This window comes from Pelodiscus sinensis, chromosome 1 (genome assembly GCF_052426305.1).
Source record: "Pelodiscus sinensis isolate ZL-2025 chromosome 1, ASM5242630v1, whole genome shotgun sequence".
NCBI lineage: Eukaryota > Metazoa > Chordata > Testudines > Trionychidae > Pelodiscus > Pelodiscus sinensis.
The window spans coordinates 154,625,650-154,649,776 of record NC_143052.1 but is presented as its reverse complement, the minus strand read 5'-3'; positions in this window follow the sequence as shown (position 1 = coordinate 154,649,776).

Here is a 24,127-nt window from a genome sequence, read left to right as displayed (position 1 = left end):
ATATATATATATATAGGGAGCCAGACACACAAAACAGTTACACTATTAAATCTAAATTGAAACTGATCACAAATGTTAGGGCTAGCTAACCATATTACAGTTTACATAGGGCAGCATCAGGAGGCTATGCTTGGAGGTCGGGGAGGAAGGGAGAGAGAGAGAGAGAGAGAGAGAGAGAGAGAGACCTCACCACTCTGTGAAGCTTGCACTGATCAGGGTTCCCAGATGGTGATAGTAGCCGGGGGTCCAGAGGGTAGGAGGCAAGCAGAGCAGAGCCCCCAGCACGATCAGACAGGAGATGAAGAAGTCTCAATGGAACTGATGGGCTATGTCTAGACTGGCATGATTTTCTGGAAATGCTTTTAACTGAGAAGTTTTCTGTTAAAAGCATTTGCGGAAAAGAGCGTCTAGATTGGCACAGACGCTTTTCCGCAAAAGCACTTTTTTCGGAAAAGTGTCCGTGCCAATCTAGATGCGCTTTTGTGCCAAAAAGCCCCGATCGCCATTTTCACAATTGGGGCCTTTTTGCGCAAAACAAATCTGAGCTGTCTACACTGGCCCTTTTGCGCAAAAGCTTTTGCGCAAAAGGACTTTTGCCCGAACGGGAGCAGCATAGTATTTCCGCAAGAAGCACTGATGCAGTTTTAAATCCAGGTATCAGAACAGTTTTTCTTGGGCAAGGGTAGGAGCTTTTATAGGGATAGGACAATAGTTCGAAGAGAACACTGGATTTGGTTATGGGTAAACAGAGGCAAGAGACTAATCATTCCTGGTGTAACCCTTCTGCCGGGTAGGCCTGGCAGTAACCAGGGCTGGGTTTAATATCTTGGGGTCCATCTCACATAGAACCGGCTCGAGCCCCCACCCAGTAATCTGGGAAATTCACGCACCCCTGGGCACCTCTGAGAGGCAATGCTTCCCCACTCATAAGCACCGAGTCTGAGTGTAGGAAAGAAACATTTAATGAGAGAGAGAGAGAGAGAGTCATACGGCATTAACTTGGGGAAAACACCACAAACAGAGTTCATAACCCAAACATGAGCCAAGTTCCCCCACCCCAGCCAAGAATCACCCAAAGTCCAAAGAGTCTGACACCCCAAAAGTCTCTGTCCCTGGTCCGTGCCACCCAGAGTCCCAAAGTTCACCCGCAGGGTTTCACCTCCCAACCTGGGTAGAAATAGGGGTGGGGGGATAGATAAGGGGCACCTTATACAAAACTCCACCATGCTCCACCAGCTGTCTTGTCCCACACCACTGGACACCTGCCACCACTCCTCATCTGCTGTCACCACTGGTAGCCACTCCTTGCCTGCTGCTTCTTCACTGGTTGCAATAGGTCTGGCTCTCAGCCAAATCAGTGATCTCAGCTCTTTAGCCACCAGCTGGACTAGCAAATGACTCCAGCTTCCACTGGACTAGTAAAAGAAAAGACTCTTCAGAGAGTCTGCTTTAGGTCTGTCCTTAAAACAAAAGGGGCAGGTTGGATCAGTGTTATAGCTCACACCTGGCAGGTATGAAGCAGGCTGATTCAAGCCCTTTAACCTTTTCCCCCAGCTCAGTTCACACAACTCTTGAAGGGGGGAGGCCTTACCATGATGGTGGTGTGTCTCCTGCAAGCACTAGTGGCATGTTTTACAGTTCCCACATTTAGGGGTAGCATGATTAGTGACCCCCACAACAGTCCCAAATTATTTACAATTCTCCACATTCCATTCCAACACTGACCTTCCATCAGCCCTGGCTGAATAGGATTTACATAGCCACACCTCAGATTCTCTCCTGAGCTGTATTTACATATCAACAGTTAATTACCTTGCAGAGCTAAACAATTGTAGTGGGCACACCCACCCCTCCTTTTAGCTGGCTGATAGCAAGCAGCAGTTCAGCCCCTGCTTACACTGGTTATGGGTGATGTTCCTTGAAGGAGCTCGCAAAGCAGCTAGGCAGTTTCAGTATTTTAGATGTCAATAGGATCGTTACTAGAATTGGTCTGATAATGACTAATTTGGGTGTGAGTAGGCTTGGGTTCATTAGCATCTGGAGCAGAGATTTCCCATCAGGCAGTGCTTCTCTGCTTTTGGTATCCCATAGTTCAGTGTGGTGCCTGCTTTGGAAGAGCTGGTCTCCATTCTGTATGCTAATGGAGATAACACTCTGTTCTATCTTCCATGCAAATGAGGCTGAGGTGTTTCCTTAATTGTATCACCCTTGTCTGAAGCAGTTCAGGTGGGTCTTCCCCGGCCTTTTCATTGCTCTGTCTTTGATTCTAGCGGAGGCCTGAGAGAGGGGGATGGTTTTCCATGAGTGTCACTCCCTGGCTCCCCAAGAGCACAGGACTGGTAGGTAGCACCTGCATGTAGGTTTTTATTGTTTGTAATATGTATACTCTGTAATGCTTTGAATTTTGTTTGCACAGGAAAAGCTGTGTGGGCATGTAACTGTGGCAGTTACTTTGCTTGCACAGGAAAAGCTGTGTGGGCATGTTACTGTTCTATTCAGAGGCAAAAAGCAGAGCAAGCATTCTTAGGCAGGCTCACTTCACTAAGGAAGTCAGAGTAGGCAGGAAAGGTGCAACCTACAAATACCTAGATTCGGGGGGGAGGGTAAGAGATGCATGTCTCTGCCTGTGAGAGGTGGAAGGCTGAGTGTGGGTGCCCCTGCTAGACCAGGGAGTGGGGAATGCAGGTGCATTAAACTGTGACAAATTTTTCCCATGTGGGCAATCAATCGCAACACGAGGATCCATAACTGAAGAAGTCACATATTAGATTAGTCTTGCATCGATGGCATAATAGCATCCTCAGAGACTGCTTGGGTGTCAGCATATCTGTGTGACAACTAAGATACGAGTGATCAGTATGGTAGTGATGACAACCACAATCACACTGACCATGGTGTTCTATAGAACAGAAACATGGCTGCTGAAAACATTTCATGAAAGGAAACTAAACAATATTTAGTATCAGAAAGCTATGGCATTCCCTTAACATTCATCAGTTTCACTGTATCACAAACAAGAAGATACCTGGACTAGCTCAGCAACTTGCAGGCTTACTCCAGTTGAAAGCAAGACATCTGCAAAGGCAGAGTCCCTCCAGCTTGCAGCAAAAGGTAGGATTTTAGAGGAGCCTGAGGAAGCTGAGCTAGAAGGAAGGAAAGCACAAGGCTGACCACAAAGTAGACTGGCAGATGCAACTTTGAGGGATTTTAAAAACCTACTGTGACGATCCTCCCCTCCCCCCACTGCGTTATGAAATGGACTTCTGGACACAAATGTACATAACTCAAAGGTGCTTTGAGCAAATTACTTCATGTAACGTATCACTCGTCATGTCTTTATCTTATTTTGGTGTCTGTATCGTTCCTGTCTCTAAAAATTAGACACATGGGCTGTGTCTATATTGGCACCCTTTTCTGGAAAAGGGATGCTAATGCTGCGGGGGATTTAAGTATCCCCCGCGGCATCTGCATGAACATGGCTGCCGCTTTTTTCCGGCTCGGGGTTTTGCCGGAGAAAAGCGCTAGTCTAGACGGGATCTTGTGGAAAATAAACCCTTTTCCGGAAGATCCCTTATTTCAAGTAGGAATAAGGGATCTTGCGGAAAAGGGTTTATTTTCCGCAAGATCCCGTCTAGACTGGCGCTCTTCTCCAGCAAAACCTCGAGCCGGAAAAAAGTGGCAGCCATGTTCATGCAAATGCCACGGGGGATATTTAAATCCCCCGCGGCATTTGCAATTCTGACTGGTCTCATTAGCATCCCTTTTCTGGAAAAGGGTGCCAATGTAGACACAGCCATGGAGTAGGGGAATACTTTATGGATTTTAAATGTGTGAATGAAAGTCATCAAGGATGGTCCCATTACTGGGAGGTCTCCGTGTCTGTGCAATCCCATGCAAATAGCCTTTTGTCCTTAAGTCTTAGCAGTGGTTTGTAGGGACTGGCAAGGTGACTCCCCATGCAATGAGGGAATATTTAAAAACAATAGGAAAGTAGGAGTCTTTGGTCTTTTGGCTGGCTGATGTGGCACACCCAAGAGAGAGAACCAGAGACCCAGGGAAAAGGAGACGGCCCTGGTTTGGAAGGCTTGGCCAGGAAAGAAACAGTTTTAGGGTGAGTTTTTGTAGTAAGTTTGTACTGAAGTTTTTGTATAGAAGTAACTAAGCATTTTCTGTTATTCTGAGTTTGTAATCTACTTTGTTCCACCAGTTCTCACTTATTGCCACTTAAATCCTACTGCTTGTACTTAATAAAATCACCTTTATTTTCTATCATACCCAGTATAAATAATTGGTACCTAGAGGAGCAAGCAATGCGTACATTCCCCCTTTCATTGTTAAGGGGGATTACCTAAATAATTCCTTTGGGGTTTTCATCCCATCTGGGGAGTGATATCCCAGGAAGCTGAGCACAAAACTTCATTTTCCTTGGACCTGAAGAGATTTATTGTGTCCCCTGCTTCTCGGGGGGGGGGGGGGGGCAAGGAGAAGGCAGCGATCTCAGCTCTGTGCCTTGGCTGGGGGAGATCAGAAGGCTGGCCCAGCAGGACAGGGCAGTGAGGGGCCCCAGAGAGCAAGAAAGCAAGTGTCAGTGTCCTTGTTAGCACCCACAAGGAGTCTTCTGTGACCTCACCCCCTCCCACCTACATTCATAGCTTCCAAGGCCAGAAGGGACAACTTATCATCTAGCCCAGGGGGTTTCAAGGCCACCAGGTCATGTGCCTGCCCAGGTAAGCCACTGGCGGGCCTCAAGACACTTTGCTTATCTAAGCATCCATAGGCATGAAGCCTCACAGCTCCCATTGGCTGTGGTTTACTGTTTCCAGCCAAGTGGAGCCACGAGGCTCCCTGCTTCCGGATGCTTAGATAAGCAAACCATCTCGTAGCCTGCCAGCAGCTTCCCTGGGCAGGCCCTCAACCCGGTTGCTTTCATCAACTGGTCTGTGGACTGGTACAAGTCCCTGAGATCACACGGTTAGAAAGGCGGCAAGCTACTTCCTGGTTGAGAAACACCAAGATAGTCAGACTTCCTGTCATCCCCAAACTAATGCCACAAGCATATTTGTTTAGGAAAAACACCATCCAGTGTTTATTTTAAAATTATTAGTACTGGGCATTCCACTCTGATCCTTGGTAAATTGTTCCAATGATTAATTACTCTCTTACATTTTTAACGGTATGTCTTATTTTTGTCTTTTCTGAGTTTGTCTGGCTTCAAACTTCCAGCCGTTGGATTGTGTTATATCTTTGTCTGCTAGATTAAAAGCCCATCATATATATAGTAGCCCATTGTCTGTGAGTCTGTAACGCTGAGGTATACGGCCACGCCCCCGGCTGTGTACGTCAGCACCCCCCCCCTTCCCCTCTCTCTCTGGTGGCTCAACCGAGCGCTGCGCCGCTCAGCTGGGCCCCGGCGGGGGAGCAAGCAGCGGCAAGCGACCCTTTGGGGTCCATTCTCCCCACGCCGTGTACGTCACTGCCCCCTTCCCCTCCCGCTGTGGCACTCAGCTGAGTGCTGCGCCCCTCAGCCAGGCCACCGGTGAAGCCAACAGTGCAAGGGGCTGTTTGGGCTCCCCTGGGGTGGGAGGGGAAGGGAGGGCGGTGACATACACGGCCCCGCCCCCTGGCCATGTACGTCAACACCCCAGCCCCCTCCTTCACAGCAGCCCAGCTGAGCAGGCAGCACTCAGCCAAGTGCCATGGTGGGAGGAAAGGGGAAGGGGGGCGGGGAGAGACGGAGGGGAGAGAGAGGCAGGAGGGGGAGAAGAGAAAGAAAGAGATGGAGAGAAAGGCAGGAGGCAGAGGAGAGCTGGGGGGGGGGGAGGCAGTAGGAGGAGAGAAAGAGAGAGACAGAGCGAGAGAGCTCAGGAGAGAAGACCTGAAAATCCCGACTTATGACGGGCTAATTGGCTAGTTATTAAATACTTGTCCCCAGTGCACATGCTTTTAGAGTAATCATCTTAACTTAGTTAAGCTAAATGGTTTGAACTCTTTGGCTTCATCTACACTGCAGGGTTTTTGTGCAAGAAGCCTTTTGCGGAAGAAAAACTTCCATAAAAACTTCTTGCACAAAAGCACGTCCAGACCTCAAAGCACGTTGCAAAAGTGATGTGCTCTTGTGCAACAGAGCATCCACGCTGCATGGACACTCTTGAACAAGAAAGCTCTGATGGTCATTCACAGAATGGCCATCAGAGCACCTGTGCTTTTTCAGATAGGGGCCACGCATGCCTTTTTGCGCAAGAACTCTTGCACAAAAAGGAGTTATTCCTCGTGGGGAGAGGAATAACTACCGGCAAATGCCTTCTTTTCTGTCAATTTACTTGCGCAAAAGCATGCTTGAGGTGTGGATGCTCCACTGGTTTTTGCGCAAAAACCATGTGGTGTAGACATAGCCTTTGAGTCTATCACTAAAAGGCAGCTCTTCTAATCCTTTAGCCATTGTGGCTTTTCTCTCAGTGCTCTCCAATTTACCTGTATCTTTCTTGCTGGTATATTTTCTTCTGATAGAGGAGAGAGCATCTGTGTTGCAGGATAAGCAATTAACATGAAATCACAAGAAACCAGGAAGTTGGTATGTTGTTTTTGCTGTAGCATGCAGAGAAAAAGAATATCTAGAGACTGATAAAACAATGCACTACTTTGTATCATCAGCTTTGTCACATTCACTGAACCTGAATATGTTCCACACTGCCCTTATTTTAAAAAAAAAGCTACCATAGAAAACACAGAGAATATTCAGGATAGGAATTCTGAATCAGACACAGTAGCAATTTTTAAATTACATCTGTATTCATTTCAGAATATTTACAGAATAAAAGGAGAGGAAAAGAATACAAACAAGATAAACATTGATACATTAAAAGACATCAAACACCAGTCGCTACTACTTCAGTTCATTATGGGAACAAAGGGTAGAAAATGATCTAAACAATACTGAGAAGAGATCACTGTGGAGACTTCAAAACAATTAGATGGGAGGCCCACAGATGTTAAATAATAATAAGAAGAAGAAAAAAAGAGAGTAAACTTAAGCCTAAATACAAGGTTCAACTTTTCAACAAAGAGATAATTAGTTTAGAGTTAGAGCATTTCTATGGCTGAATAGCATGTATACCTTTCTGTAATGGGGTTGCAACTCACTGCCGGAGCACCTCCTGCTGGTTGCACTGGGAATCAGCTCTGTCCTCAGCAGGGAGTCTCCTTCTGGTGGGTGTCTTGCCAGTCATCTCTCTGTGCTCTCCCCATGATCTTGCTCTGGGCCCCCGCTGCTCCCAGACCACAGCGCCCTCTGTGGGACACTGCCCTCTGGCAGTGCCCACCACACTGGTCTCTTACCCCCTTTCTGGGGGTTATCAGCAGTCCTCAGCCTCACATCTGCCACTGTGGCCAACTGAAGCCTCAGTCTAACCCCTAATAACAGGGGCAAGGCACATTTCCTAAAGGCCACTACTCGGTATGGTACAAGGGCAGGGGGGGACCCAGGTCCACCCACTACTCTGGGTCCCAGCCCACGGAGCCTCTGGCAGCAGTCTTATTCTGTCCTCCTTCTCTCTCCCTCTATTGCCTCTTCTCTCTCCCCCTCTATTCCCTGGGCCACTTCCCCTGTGACCCCTGTGCCTCCTTGACCCCTATGTCAAGGCCTGCAGTTTGGCAGTGTGGAGGCAGGAAAAGGGAATAAGGGAATTTGTGTGCAGCCATCTTGGTCTTGTTAACAAGAGAGCAAGAGTCAGGCTAAGTCTGTGGCCTGACAACGCGAGATCTGTAATTAGACGCTGCCTTTGCCTCTCGCCTCCATACGGAGATAAGGATAGAATGCTGACTCTGGTAGGGACCTTGAGATAAGGAGCATCTGGGTGGAACTAAATAACTGTTAACCATTGGTGTTTGTAATGGGAAGGAGACTAATTGCTATTGTTATTATATCTAATAGACAGTATATAAACTGCTTCATAATTGCTTGTATTCGAAGATCTGCCTCGGAGAGGGGGGGAGGACCCCTCCCCCGTCCGAACCAGTTTTTCCCTTGCTGCAGCTCGTAATAAAACTGCCTCTGGCTACTTGTTGCTTACAAACTCAGAGTGAGGACAATGTTTTCTTCCACAGCAGGTATCAGGCTGGAGCCTCTCTCCAGCCTGCCCAGCACCGGCTTCCTCTAAGGTGCTTCCACTTGGAAACCCTGCACTCTCCCTAGTCAGGATCCAACCACTCTGCTCTGGTGAGCAGCTCCTTACGTACAAGGCTGCCATAGCAAGCTGCCCTCCAATTGACTTCTCACAAGCCTCTCCCTGATTGGCCAGGGCTCTGTGCAGGCTCTCTGGCCTGCTTTCACCCTTCTGACCAGAACAGGGCAGCTGCCCCTCTACACTTTCCTCTGTGCATAGATTGTTAAATACTCCCTCTTAAAGCCTTTTTTGTCCTACATGCATAAGCAATAGCTCACATTCACGAGTCCTCCTGCTGTAAAAGCATAAAGTAGGGTCATTGCTTCTGTCAGGAACATCTGTTTTTTATTTGGTTTTGGCAAATATCATAGATTTTGTAACGTAATCTTCATGCCAAAGGCACTGGAAATGCTTGAGCTGATCCTTATGGACTTACGGACAAATCAGGGATTACTTGCCTGGCCCTTCTCTCCACTAAAAGCCTGAACTTTCCCTCTAGGCCCTGCCTGTGACTGAGCTGAACAAGGCCATCACAGATGTAGAAAGAGATTAAAGTTGGTTCAATTTAATTTCTGAAACATCCAAGGATTGAATACATTTTTGCCTGTCATCTTTGGAATCATGACAAGTGGGTATTTCCATATGCTTTAGCCTTGCCTGTTAATATTGCCCTATTACATGTGGTGGGTTGGCTGAGAGTCTGGTTAGTCACTTCCAATAAATGGCAAGTTCTGCAGTTCTTTCCTGTGGGCATGGGGTCTTCAACAGCAGTAGGACCAGTACTATCCCCAGCAGAGAGGAGCAAGATTTGGCTGTGCCCAGCAAAAGATAAAACATCTATTCATTATATCCACATACTGCACTGGGAACTCATGGAACTAAGAGTAAATGTCAACAATTCCTGAACTCCCTAACTAATACAGTCCTAAATAACCTAATAAATCATTAGGAATAACAATGGTAGGCACTATTTTAAAGGAATTAGATAATTGGAGATTTGGGTTGCACTATTTGGATATTCAGCACCAGTGCTGATATTTTTCCACATGGAACTTAAACGTATGCATTAACAGATTTTTTTCCATGCTCCAAAGGCTGGAACATTAAAAACAGGCAATCAACTATGTAGAGGCTTTATGGTGATAAAATTTATGGGAAGAATTGTCAAAATTGTAATCAGCACTTCCACAGAATAGTTTAAACTGCATCGTTTTACAGAATAGTTTAGAAGGCCTTTGCCGTTTGCCAAAAAAAAAAAAAAAAAAATCGGATATAAAAATCAGTCAGTTGATTTGTAGCACCAGTCTGTTTAGTAAAGGCTAGGAAGACTTAGGCTACATCTACACAACATGCTTATTTCGAAACAAGCTATTTTGGTTTTTTTTTCCAAAATAGCTTATTTCGAAATAGCAGATCTACATTACAGGGAAGCCTCAAAATTAGTCTGAGGCAGGCTTTCCTACTGTGGATGTGCTACCTCAAATTAGAGCCCCAAGAGGCACTGGGGAGTAATTTCTTAGAATAGTCCTGGGGAGGAACTATTTCAAAATAGCAGCAGTGGAGCATCCACACTATCGCTATTCCAAAATAACTATTTTGGAATAAGCGTTATTCCTCGCGGAATGAAGTTAACAGATGGTTTATTTCAAAATCTGTAATTTCAAAATTATTTTGAAATAATAGAATTGCTGAGTAGATGCTTGCATTGTTATTCTGAAATAGATGCACCCTTAGCCTTCTATAATTTTCATATTACTGAATCATGTTTTCAAGCAGATATGTATGTGTAAATATAGGTTTCGAAATTGCTGAAACATGTGAAGGTCTCAAAATTGACCAGGTACTATGGACTCATTCTATAAGGGAAGCTGCAGGTTGTAGTGGTCCTTCTGGGGCTGCTGGGCGCCCAGGGGCGGCACCGATCATGTGCCGTGCGCCCAGGGCGGGGGCCATGCATGTGCTGCATGCCCGGGGCGGGGGCTGTGCATGCGCCGGGTGCCCAGGGCCGGGGCACAAGTATGGCTCGAGCCGGCCCTGGTCACTAGGCTGGCGCACAGAAATGCCTCAGCGGGCACCATGGTGCCCACAGGCACTGTGTTGGGGACCACTGGATTAAAGCATTTAATAGGGGTAAGAGTACTACGGTTTTTTGCAGATTATTTGGTTAGAACTTCTAGAACATAATAGAAACTTTGGAAGGAATTGTCTTTGTTTTATGTCAGGATGGAGAACCTAAGGCTTAGGAGCCAGATGACACGCCCCCCCCCCCCCGCAGCCTTCATGGATCCAGCCCCTGAGGCTCAGGGCTCCTCCCCCCAGTATTGAGGAACCCGCACTGGCACTGCAGTCCCCCTGCTGTCCCACTGTGGGTCTGGAGCACACAAAATCTACTAGCCTGGGCCCCCTTAGGCTTTGGAGTAGGAGGGGAATGTGGGGAATGTCTTTCTCCTTCTCGGTCTGGGAGCCATGTCAGTGAGGGGTTGGTTTTTCTTTTTTGCTTTTCACTTGTGTGTGGCCCCTGACTGATTTTTCTGTGGGTCAGTGGCCCCTAACCCCAAAAAAGTTCCCCACACCTGTTTTAAGCCATCCTATACAATTCTAGTGCAGAGATAATGATTTGCTATTTAAGTCTACAGATTGATTAAAAAAACACAAAGATTTGATTCTATAGGACCCTTTAAGGGTGAACCTGACAAATTTCCTTTTACATCCAGTATCATCTTTGAAACTTATTTAAATATAAAATTGGAAGTAGACATGGAGGAGAATGATAGAGTAATGCCAGTCACATCCAAACTAGGATGAACTAACAGCTTTCTACTCCCTCTTCCATTTAGCATACATTGTCCTTTTCTTGTTATATAGCGCATAAACTCCCTACTAAACAATATTCACCCTATCTACTAGATAGTGATTAAACTTTCAGAGGTTTTCACTTGACTATTGTTCATATACAGAACCAAAACACTAATGAGTTCAGTTGTCATGAGACAGGAAATCAGGCTAAATATGTTTCCTGCTTTTATTGAATCTGGCCTTAGTTCAGCAGTATCAGGGGGAAAATGGACGTGGCAACTGTCTGCAATATCTATGAAAAGCCCTCCTGAATTTAAATAAAGTATCTTCGAAGTCCATTGTATTAAATATAACAGTTACGTTCTATTCTGAGCACTGGGAAATGTTAGGAGCCTCCGGGAACTATGCTGATGTAACCCTCCTGTCAGGAGCAACCAGGGCTAGAGTCATTATCTAGGGGTTCCTCTCCATTGATGCTGCCCTTGGTCAGCGCAGACCCAGAGCTCAGAGGTCCATCTGCAGAGTTTACTTCCCATCCTGGGGAAGTGGGGAGGTAGAGGCATTTGCTGCACTGGCTGTTCACCTCTCTGCCATCACCCTGCTGGCCAGGCGTAGGTCCTTTTCAGCAAGGATGGTAGAGTTTAGTGTGTCAGGCTCTGCCTCATGATCTAAAAGCCAGCTGGCTAGTAGCTAAGGCTGTAGAGCAGACTCCTACTTCACTCTGTAAGTGGGCTTGGAGCCATTACATGGGACAGTACACCACACCCAGTAGGTGTGTGTGTTGCAATGAGTAATGGGTCAGATGAGTAGACCTTCAAAGCTTTCTCTGGAGAATTTCTAGGAGTGGAATGCAAGCTCCCTATATCCGGTTGTGCAAAAGCCCAGCCTTTTGAGGAGAGGAAGATTGTACAGTAAAACTCCAATAGTCCGGCATCCAACTGTTCGGCACTCCTGATACTCCGTCATCAAAATGCCAAATGCTCCTGACCTGCTGATTAAAAAGCCTGCCACTCAACACAGGTGCTGGCTGTAACCAGAGGGAGCATAAGGTTGGGGGAGAGGGGGAGGGAGTGGGATCATGTTACAGTATGGAGAAGAGCGTTTTGCTTCCGCGAAGGGGAAAGGGGAGGGGAGAGAGAGGGAGATTGTGTCCTTGCCAGCTGTTAAACTGTGCAGCTGTACTGGACCTCCTGATTTTCTGGCAAATCTGATAATCCGGCACCACCTAGGTCCAAAAGGTGCCAGATTATCGGAAGTCTACTGTATACTGATTACCTGGTCCCAGAATGTGAAGATGAAAGGCCCAGGTTCAATAAAGGAAAGATTAATCAATTCTTGGGCATGAGCTAAAGCTGTTATGAATTTGTAACAATGGGATTCCCCTCCTTGTGAGGTCTGAGGGACTGACTCCTATCGGAGTCCCTATATGAGCTGGAAAAGGAGAGTGATTCTTGTAAGTTTGTTGGCATGCAGGTAAGTTATTTTACTGTTGTTAATACACTCAGGCTATGTCTACACTGGCCCCTTTTCCGGAAGAGGCATGCAAAGCAGGCAAGTCAGAATAGGGAAATCCGCGGGGGATTTAAATATCCCCCGTGGGATTTAAATAAACATGGCCGCCGCTTTTTTCCGGCTTGGGGAAAAGCCGGAAAAGAGCGTCTAAACTGGCGCAATCCTCCGGAATAAAGCCCTTTTCCGGAGGATCTCTTATTCCTACTTGCAAATAGGAATAAGAGATCCTCCAGAAAAGGGCTTTATTCTATTTGCAAGTAGGAATAAGAGATCCTCCGGAAAAGGGCTTTATTCCGGAGGATTGCGCCAGTCTAGATGCTCTTTTCTGGCTTTTCCCCAAGCCGGAAAAAAAGCAGCGGCCATGTTTATTTAAATCCCGCGGGGGATATTTAAATCCCCCGCGGATTTCCCTATTCTGACTTGCCTGCTTTGCATGCCTCTTCCGGAGAAGGGGCCAGTGTAGACGTAGCCCCACTGTTGTGCTTTCACTTTAGGAATAAAGACACTTGCTAAGAAATTGCCATGTGGTAACTTAGTATTGTGGCAATTATACTGTTGATAGTCTTGTAAGAGAAAGCAAAGCATAGATGCAGGCCTGTTTTGGCTGTGTGGCTTGCTAGCATAACAAGATGTAGGCTGGGAACCATGCAGACTGGAAAATCCCCAGGCAGGAGGGAGAAAGATGAGGGGTCTCATCCCAAGAGAGATGATGGCTGGGAGTCTTAAAGAGGGTGCCTTTGCTGGACCATGGAGAGATAATGCAGATGCTTCTTTTCCTGTTTTTTTCCTTCTAGCCTGATTCAGCAAATGCTTACTCACATGAATAACCACAGTGTCTTCAATACAGGCAGTCCCCGAGTTACGCGGATCCGACTTATGTCGGATCCGCAGTTACGAACGGGGATTTTCTCGCCCCGGAGGACTGGAGCGGCAGGACACCTGGTCTCACCGCCCGCCTCCTCTGGGGCGAGAAAAGCTGCTCCCCATCTCCCTGGTCTGCTGGGGGAGCCAGCAGACCAGGGAAACGCTGAGCAAAGTGGCAGAGGACCCGGGGCCGGACCCGCGGTGCTTCCAGATCAGCTGGAAGCGCCGCGGGTCCGGCCCGGGTCCTCTGTGGCTTTGCTCAGCGTCTCCCTGGTCTGGAGACCGGGGAGACGCTGAGCAAAGCCGCGGAGGACCCGGGCCGGACCGCGGCACTGATCTGGAAGCGCCGTGGTCCGGCCCAGGTCCTCTGCCACTTTGCTCCGCATCTCCCTGGTCTGCTGGGGGAGGGGGGAACGCAGCTAGTGCCCCCCCCCCCCAGCAGACCAGGGAGATGTGGAGCAAAGCCCGGGGCCTGTGGTAGAGCAGGTGGGGCGCTGCCGGTTGGTCCCGCAGCACCGCTCCTTGGCACGACTGGACCAACCCAGCAGCACCCCAGCTGCTCTGCCCCAGGAGTCCTGATTCAGCCGCTGCTGATCAGTTTCAGCAGCAGCTGACTTGGGGACGCCTGGGGCAGAGCGCCTGGGGCAGAGCACCTAGGGTGCTGCTGGGTTGGTCCAGTAGCGCCGAGGAGCGGCCGTGCTACTGGACCAACCCAGCAGCACCCGAGCTGCTCTGCCCCAGGCGTCCCCAAGTCAGCCGCTGCTGAAACTGACCAGCGGCTGACTACAGGAAGCCCGAGGCAGAGTTGCTCTGCCCCGGGCTTCCTGGAATCAGCTGCTGATCAGTTTCGCAGCAGCTGACTTGGGGATGCCTGGGGTTCTTAAGTTGAATCTGTATGTAAGTCGGAACTGGCGTCCAGATTCAGCCGCTGTTGAAACTGATCAGTTTCAGCATCAGCTGAATCTGGATGCCAGTTCTGACTTACATACAGATTCAACTTAAGAACAAACCTACAGTCCCTATCTTGTACGTAACCCGGGGACTGCCTGTAGTACTATTCCCATTAATGTACTATTGCAGGATCAGGCCCCTAGAGACCAATCTATGAAGACTGTTCCCGACACCTGAATTTAATACTGTATCTTCCAAAATTAGAAAGGGCAAAGTGAAACACTATTATACAAGAATCTATTTGTTTGATTTCTCACTGGTAGCTAGAGCTGAGTCAGCATTTCCTAATAAGTTATTTATTTAAATTAATTTTGCTTCTGTTCATGAAGCAAAAAATTCTTATATTTGATTATTTTAGGTTATTCAAACTTAGTGCTTTCCCTTGTGTGAATAGCTGATCAGCGATCTAGCATGTATTTCTGATGTTCCGACATGAAGAGTCATAAGTCCTGTACTATTGTTTTTCTTCCCCTATTGAACAAAACATGCAAGTGACTAATATGATACCAATTTTGACTATTACAATCAAATGTACTATTTGAACATAGTTTTTCATGAAAATTTGAACTTTGTCTCAAAATTCAGTTTTCATCAGTATTTGTGCTAGAAAAAGTTGATTGTTCAAGTAGTTGTAGAAAATGAACATAAAAGGATCTGTAAACATAAGTCTCCAGGAAGCATTTTTTAATCTGTGCTCTTTGTGCAGAGTCAGTCAAACCGAAGTGGCTTGAAGTGGTGCTTTTTCGTGGAACCATTATTTTGTGTTCTGGTATCTAAGATTTAGTGATGGTAATTTATGTGTATAGAATGTTGACAATTTCACTTTTAATTATGGTAAACAGGAAATTAGAGAGGTTGTCATCTTATAAAAACATGTTCTGCCTACTGTGAGTGAAATACAATTCAGTTTCTCAATACCAATTAGATCAGAAACTTGGTAGAGAACCAATATTTGTCTTCCAGTCAGATCCCTAAGATCTCTCTCAAAATTACATTAAGAAGGGTGTTATAGATGTTCCCACATCCCCTGCGGAGTCTCACAGAGCTCAATAACATCTTCTAATAACCTGTATCAACAGGGCACGCTAGAAGCAAGCCTAATTTTTAACTTTGTCAGTTATCTTCAGGATTACAGTATAATGAATGAGATGCTTAAGTTAGGGTAAAAAAATAAGATTGCACACGTCTGGCTTGCTCTATGAATCATTTTTGTCCTGACAAACTAAGTCACAGAGAGCTAGCTCTGTACAAGATAAGAGACCTCCCCAAAAAAGCTAAGTACTGCAGGAAGTTAAGAGTCGTAATGCAATGGGATGATGCCGTAAGCCAGTGTGGTACCACCCTCCCACCACGACACGTAGAGCTGTTGTGCTGATAGAGCGGCTCCCCTTCAGTCAACATACATGACTGCAATCACTTCCAGATCTCTATGCTTTTCACAAGTGTTGGGGAAATTACTCACCTCCCTGCTTATACTTTAACTTATAGTGTGCCTATCTGCAGTTTCTATTCTGTAAGGTGTTTTTCCCCTGCTTCCTTTCCTGAACCAGCATGTACTGTTTAGAAACCACAGTGTTTCATTCCAGAGGTAGCTGCATTTTATTAGTAGGTGGCATGATCCTTGGCTGTGGTCTAACAATTTAAAGCAGGTCTGCAAGCACTAGTTGTATTCAACTCCCATGGACTCTTAAAAGTGAAGGAGTTCCGCATGTGGAACATGCCTGCAGCCCTAGGATTGAGAAGTGCTTTAGGACTCCTCAGCATGCAAGGGGATAGACAGGGGTCAGCAACCTTTTCAAACCAAAGAGCCAAGCTACGTCGAAATTCAGAGCAAGTGGTCAGCAAAGAGCTAGTATAAGAATGCTCATTTACATGGCTGAAAATATATAACTTAATATTATTAATGACATGATGATTACTAACAGAATGAATGAACCATTGTACTCGTGGGTTTTATTTAATGGGACTTCCACAGCTGCATCTTTTTGCACAGTTCTGTGACGTTTACATCATAACTGATCAAATTCAGGTTCATGTGTACATTCAAGCTATGTGAGTAATTACGTGTTTTTAAAATTTTGAATTTTTTCATTTTATATTTAAAAAGTGACAAAAAAGCCATAGGTTGCAGACCCCTGGGCTAGACCAAAAAAAAGATTACATGTATGTATTGTAAATTAATTTAAAACTAGTAAGATATTCAAAATAGAGTTAATGGGCCCAATTTTTCCATTTTTCTCACACCCTATGTAGTTATTTATTTAGGTGTGATGTTGAGGTAATAATATAATCATTCTGAAGTGGTAACATTTTGCACTCTGTCTACAGCAGCATAAAATGCGTAAGTGGGCAGCAGGCCCACTAACTACTTTAACTTATTTTGCAATAACTATTGCAAAATCTGCAAGCTAAGCTTTTCTAAACTATTTTAGAAAAATATTAACATAAGATAACATAACAGGTGTGTGTTTGTGACCCTTCTCTCCCTCTGCCCCCCATCCCTCCACCCACCCACCCAGAGCTAGCTTTAGCCTTTATTTTATTCAGCAGAAATGCAAGGAACCTACAGGCTTGTATCCTATAGGACACTGGCATTAGCAGCTACCATAAAGCTTAAGGCCAATGGCCTTTATCTGGGCCACCACATAGCCTAATGGGCAAAGGCAACGTTTGTTCATGATGACACCAGCCAACCCCAGAAATGTGAGCAAACACTAGCTTTCAGACGGAACAGCCAGAGATGTCTGATCACTAGAGTGCCATGGAAACAAAAGAACACACACACTGTAACACACAGAGATTGTTAATATAGTAACCTGTAAGAGAAGGGCACCCTAACATTAGTAGTGTGAGGAAATACAAAAGAAGAACCTCTACTGAATAGACATTAGACATCATGGCATCAGTGTCTCATATTATACAAGGTGTATCCCAGCCTGTCAGAAGGAAAAGAGGGATGTAGCCCTCAAAACATGCCAGAATACTGGCTACTCGGAAGGAGGAAGGTCATGAGGAAAATAATGGCTCATATTTCAGGTTGTTCTTCAAGGGAGGGGGTGAGTAGATGAATATTCAGATGCATACTCTATTATCTCTATCTTTCTGGGTTAGAATGTTTGGGGACTTAGTTAAAGATATTGATAATTTATTTGTAGATGCGGAAGGGTTTCTAAAAGGGGGAGTGTTGCAGCTGTGCACATCAAGGTCCCCAAATGAACAGCCAATTTAATACTGGACCTGATCCTGGGACAAGAACCTGTCAAACCTCAGTTATTACTGGGGATCCTAAAGTAATGCAACTGTAGATCAGACTATATTTGACATGATAAATTCTGGAAAAGTATTTATCTTCTATAAAAATATTTAGGTTACAGGATGATTTTCCTTGATGGGAAGAGTGTGACAGAACTTCCAAGAATTCAACTTCCAACCCAAACATTTTACAATGCTGCCAAGAAGAGAAATTAAAAAATGAGACACACTGGACAGTGATTGGTGGCAAAAATAAGTGTTCCCATTGGCTGAGGCATTAAATTGCATTTTCAGTAGCCTTATCTTCTCTTTCCAGACTGATATCCTGTCCATCATAGTACAAGTGCAATTCTAAGAACAGGACTCCCTCTAGAACATTTGCCAAAATGTACCTAGTCTAAACAGCTGTTAGAACATTGATTAGTGAAAAAGAAGCAAGGCGGGTGAGGTTATGTCTTTTATTGAACCAACTTCTCAATTTAGTTCAATGGCTTGTCTCTTTCACCAACAGGTTTTCAGGTCAGAGTGAAGAAGCATTTTAGGACATTTCTACTTGGAGGTGTGCTTCCAATTGGCTTCATGATATGATCATTACTTTTTTCATACACATGCAAGAACTTGATGGAACCAGCAATAAAGGGCAACAGTACCAGCAGCGAGGGAGGGAGATGTATGCTAAGTAGCTCCTTCCTGCAGGAGTCTCTGGCACCTACTGGCCAGCTGTGGAGGGTTGAAGGAGAGGAAATGTACTGTTTGAGTAATATTCTCTGCTTCCAGGATTTAACCTGGTAAAGGGGTCCTGTGGAGCCTCTTTCAGTTCTGTTACGGTACCAATTTGGTGCAGCACTCTACTTTAAATATCTTACCAGTTTTATATTGATTTACTGGAAATACTTTTGATCCTTTGTCTAGTAGTCCCTTCCATGCTCTGGGAGCCAGAAGCGCTTCTCAGTCCTAGGGCCTCAGGCACACTCCACCTTGTCTTACTTCAGTCTTCACCCAGAAGAATTTGGTTCTCATTCTTTCGGAATCAGGGCAGAGAGACGTCAGCAGCTTCAGGACGTTCTGACTCACAGCAGACATGGGCAACAGTGCACAGGAAATCCAGGTACTACCGAACATGCATGCACTTGAAGGAAAAGATTGACAAGCAACGGCAAAAAGTAACTCATCCCCTGTGCTTCTTTCAGAAGCTACCCAGTGCACACAATATCGGGAATTGCAGGCACTCGTTACTGCATTGATCCCACAAGAGGGCAGCCAGATCTGAGCTAGGCTTCAGAGCCAGCAGTTTGGCAGAAGCAGTATGCAGGGGGATCATCCTGTGCAACCCTTATGCTCACTAAAGTGACAAACAAGGCAGAGGCAAGCAATGGTGTCTGCAGAGAGAGCGGGTGCAGGGAGGGCCATCCAGAGGGGCAGGGAGCAGGCTTGTGGGGGCACCCTATTTAGCAATTAACATTTTGGCAGGAGTACAGGGGTGCAGTGCCCCTCCCGAATGCTAACACAAATCACCTATGTCACAATGCACACCCATTTCATCTCCCTGAGGTGAGTGAGCAGGACCGTTATCTTGGGGGCAGGTAGTCTAGATTTAAATAATCGCTGCTTCATTTACATCAAAATGGCCGCCGCGCTGTGCCAATCAGCTGTTTGGGGGCACAGCGGGGCAGTCTGGATGCGCCGCGGTCGACAACAGAAGCTTTGTCGACTGCTCCGGTAAGCCTCATTTCACGAGACATACCGGAGCGCTCGACAAAGGCTTCCCTTGCCGACCGCGGCGCATCCAGACTGCCCCGCTGTGCTGCCAAACAGCTGATCGGCACAGCGCGGCGGCCATTTTGATGTAAATGAAGCGGCGATTATTTAAATTGCTGCTTCATTTTCCTATGTCTAGTAGACTCATCTACATGGCTCCATTGACGGAGCCATGTAGTCTTGACATACCCTAAGAGACAGAATCTAGAGGGATGCTACTTTGGTTAAGCAATCATGGCTGCGGATAAGATGGGCAGGATCAGAAATGTTCACAAGTTTGATCTGGTGGGGAATTGCAGCCCCAGCCTACATGGGCAAGGCTAGAGAGAAAGCGAATAGAGAAGTCACCAAGATATTCCTCAAGACAGGAGGTCAATGATACAGTGTAAGGGCATCCCTTACAATCTGCCAGATTGTAGGAGTGAGCGATGTACATTGGCTGGCTGGAGGTACTGACCTAGGGCTAGAGCCGTGGTGGCCAACCAGTTCTGATGCAGTAGCCCAATGGTCACCAACCAGTAGATTGGGATCTACTTGTAGATCCTGGAGCCTCTGACAGGTGATCCTGACTGGTTTGGCCAAGAGGCTATTATCAAGTGCCTGCACTTCAGCTGCCTCTCCCCACACTGCTGCACAGCTCCTGCCCCCTGCCTTGGAGCTGTCCCCTCAGGGGCCTCCTGCTTGCTGGGCAGGGGAGGAAGAGGAGGGTGCCAATGTCAGGGTGCCCCCCCCACTCTGTATCCCATCTCCACAGAGCAGAGAGGGGACACAGCAGGACTTGGGATGGAGTCTGCTGGCTGCTTTTGAGAGTGGTACAGGGCCAGGGCCAGGGTGAGCCCACCACCCAGGAGCCACCTGAGATCAGCAGGGCCCAGTCAGAGCCCACATCCTGAAACCCTACCCCAGTTGTGAACCCCCTCCTGCACCCTAGTCCACTGCCCCAGCCCTGAGTACCCCTGCATCCAAACACCCTCCCAGAGCCTGCTCCTAGAACCCCCTCCAGCAACCTAACTGCCTGCCCCAAGCTCAGCTCAGAGCCTCTCTCTCACTCCCGATCCCTTAATCCAAGACCAGAGTCTGCACCCCAACCCTCAGCCGCAGCCTGGTGAAAAGTGAGGGAGGATGGAGTGTGCAGGTACGGGGGACCTCAGAGAAGGGGCACAAAGAAGGAAGGACAAGGATATTTGGGTGTGAGGTAGATCTTCAATTGCACTTAAATTCAAAAAGTGATCTTGTGCTTAAAAAGGTTGGAGACCACTGCAGTAGTCACTATAGTGGTTACTGCTGTTGAGAACTAGCCACACTCAACCAACCAAATAGCCACACGTGGCAGACGTATTGGGTACTATGGAGCTATAGAATGTGATGGAAGGGATGGGCAGGAATTGTGATATGAAGCAGCATCGTTGGAGAGGGACAGAAGGGAACAGACAGAGAAGTGACCAAGCTCGTCAGTGTCATGCCTCTCCTCCTCCCCCCCCCCCCTCCCATGGCCCATTTTCAGTGCAGCGAAGAATGAAACAGACATTTCCCAGAAGCAAAGGGAGGGATTTTGGCCATGGGCCTTGGGCTCATGGGATAGGTCAAGACCTTGTGGCCTTTCCGGGCAGAGGGGGAAGGCCCAGCTGGGGAAGGCAAGCCCCAGCCCCACCCTTGCAACCAAGCCCAGCTCCCACTGCAGCAGCCAACCCCAACCCCAGGTTACTGCCCCTGCCCCTGTCCACCCCCAGGCCTTTTGCTTCCTTCCTACCCCCAGCAGGTGGCATGGCCAGATCCTTCTTGGATGGCCAGGCAATAGGGTTGCCAGGTGTCCAGTTTTGAACCGGACAGTCCAGTATTTGAGCTTTCTGTTCGGGAAACAAATTGAGAAAATAGAAATGAGAAATAGAAATGTCTGTTATTTTCTAAATAAGATGTAATGTAGATTGTGATGTAATGTCAAGTGTGTCCAGTATTTTTGTTAAAGCCATTTGGCAACCCTACCATGTAGCCACGCCTCAGCCCCAGCCAGCCAGAGTGCCGGGCAGTTTTGGGAAGGCTATGCTTTCCCTCACCTACATTACCTGCCACCCATGAGAGGGACAATCTTGTGACCCTTATAGGCTGAGGTCCCCGCCTTGTGGCACCAGCAGTCTCCCTTGCATGGACTGGAGTGCTAGGACTCATACAGCTGTGTCCAGAGAAGGAAGGGAAGGAGAGAGAATAGACTGAACACAGCAGCCTATCCCATGCTATGTATTTTATGAACTTCTAGCTGCCCACTTTGGAACCTCCCCTGTGTTCAAGTTTAATAAAAGTAACAGCCTGCTGCTTAATTCCAGGAATGTGATCTGGCCTCATTTTGCTGCTCTGTCTGCATCAGTGGCTTATTCATGTCCATCATCCTGACTCATTTCTCTGGCATCTGAGCCTTTAGAAGTCAGCACTTAACTACTTCTCTGTTCCTCTAATTTTTTTTTAATATATTGAAGTGCCATTTTGTCAAGAGCTATGCAAACTTTCCTCAAATGGGGGGTGGGGGGAGTAAGGTGAGGAGGGAATCGGGAGGGGGGAGAGGTAAGGGGTGCAGGAGGGAATCTAAGGATTAGTTGGAAGATACAATAATGTAGATGTGTAAGTCTTCAACATCACATGGCAGGATTTCTGGGAGTGGTAGTGGGGTTTGCAACTGGGTTATTTTCCTGAAGAGGAGGAGGAGGCTCCGCTTTCAAGAGTTTGAGAAACTGCACATTAGCTAGCTACCTGCAATAAAGTAACTGAAGATCATGAATATGGTGGCTAGTATCTTTGATCATGTTTTCAGAAGTTTGACACACATGACTTGTTTAAATCAAGAGGATGGTTTCAAGATGAACAACCTATAGTTGATGTGGTGTTTTCCTTCCTGATTTTGGGGACTGCACAAATTGTAGCTTACGACAACTGCATTCCACTAAATAGTACTGGGTGACTAAATGGAGCCACTTGGGAGATGCATCTAAAATTAAACTGCAAGAAGAATTAAATATGGAGTCTGATTTAAAAAAAAAATCACATGGTCTTCAACATAGCAGCACGGCTAGAGTTAAGGTAGCATGAGGATTTGCATTTTAACAGGACTGAAATATATAAAGTTGTGTGAAATTTGTCTATCTTGCATTAAGCATTTGAAATTGATCCTCTAAGAGTACTTTAACGTATTAAATTGCTTGGATTTTCTATAGCCTTTAATAGTGGGCAAATATATGGTTAAATGACATTTTAGAAAGATGTCATGATTATATATTTTCTAGTGTCTAATATTTGAGATCAAAATTAAATGATTGAGATTATTTGCTATGAGTAAACTGAACAGGTTAAAAGAAGTTGCAACATGCCTTGTATAGTTATAGTTAGCTCTTTACGTTTAAAAAGGAGACTGTACTGAACAACAATATCGGTTCAGTATTACTGATGGAGATTGCCTATCTCCTAGAACTGGAAGGGACCTGGTCATTGAGTCCAGTACCCTGCCTTCACAGTAGGACCAAGTACCATCCCTGACATTTTTGCACATTTCTTTGACGTTTACATCATAATTGGTCAAACTCAGGTTCATTTGTGCATTCAAGATGTAGCTTGAGTAATTATGCATTTTTTAAATTTTGAATGGCTTCTGCAAAGATTGAACTCACAATCCTGGGCTTAACAAGCCACTACTCAAACTACTGAGCTATCCTTCCCCTTTGGCCTCAGTGCATTGTTTTAGATGACAAGGTATAATGGCAGCATTGATTGTCAGTACTACATTGCTGAAAACAAGTTATGACAGTGTCAGTTCTCAATACAATGCATCAGACATATTGCTTACTTCCCTGAAATCTAGTCTTATGTGCTTTTACCTTCTACTATACCAATTTCACAGGAAAGACCAGCATTTCTCAAACTGGGGGTTTTGACCCAGAAGGGAGTTTTCCAGGGGTTGCGGTATTGCCATTTTTATTCTATGCTGCCCTCCAAGATGGGCAGCTGGAGGTTGATGGCTGCTAAGGACTCACCTTTGTATGCTATAGTCTAGAAGTACAGGTGGCAATACCGCTTGTCCAGCAGCTGCCACTCTCCAGCTTCCCAGTTCTGAAGGCAAGGCTGCCCCAACAGCAGCACAGAAATAATGGTAGCCATCTCCCTCCCCCCAATAATTTTTCAGCTTTCCCAGTCCTTTTGGGGTCAGGATCCCAACAATTACAACACCCTGAAATTTCACATTTAAATGGCTGAAATAATTAAATTTATGATTTTTTAAAAATCCTATGATCAAAACTGAAATTGACCAATATGGACCATGAATTTCATAGGGCCCTGTTTGTGAATCTATTCCTGCCTCTGATCTGATCCCTTTGTTCAGAGTTTCTCAACTTTTTCAAGTTGGCAACACCTTAGTCAAAATAATATTTCTGCAGACAGCCCTCCTCCCCCATTACATTGACTAACTGTGGATGGTCTGTGAGAAAGTTTCAAAAGAATGACTGAATACTAGACTAGAAAGGTCAGCTACCAAAGAACCAAACTATGTCAAAATTCAGAACATGTGGTCAACAAATGCAGTATAAGAATTCCCATTTGCATGACTAGGGCTCTACAAATAATGTAATCTACTTGCCCGTGGTGAGTAGATTACAACCTGGAAAAGCCGGTGCAGAACCATGCAGCTGGCGAGCGGGGCTCACCACCGCTTGGCAAGCCCTGTGCATTACTAAAAACAAACAACTTAATATTATTGATAATTGACATGATGATTAATAATTAAATGAAATGTACTTGCAGACTTTATTTAATGGGCTTTCTGCTAATGCTTTTTTTTTTGCACATTTCTT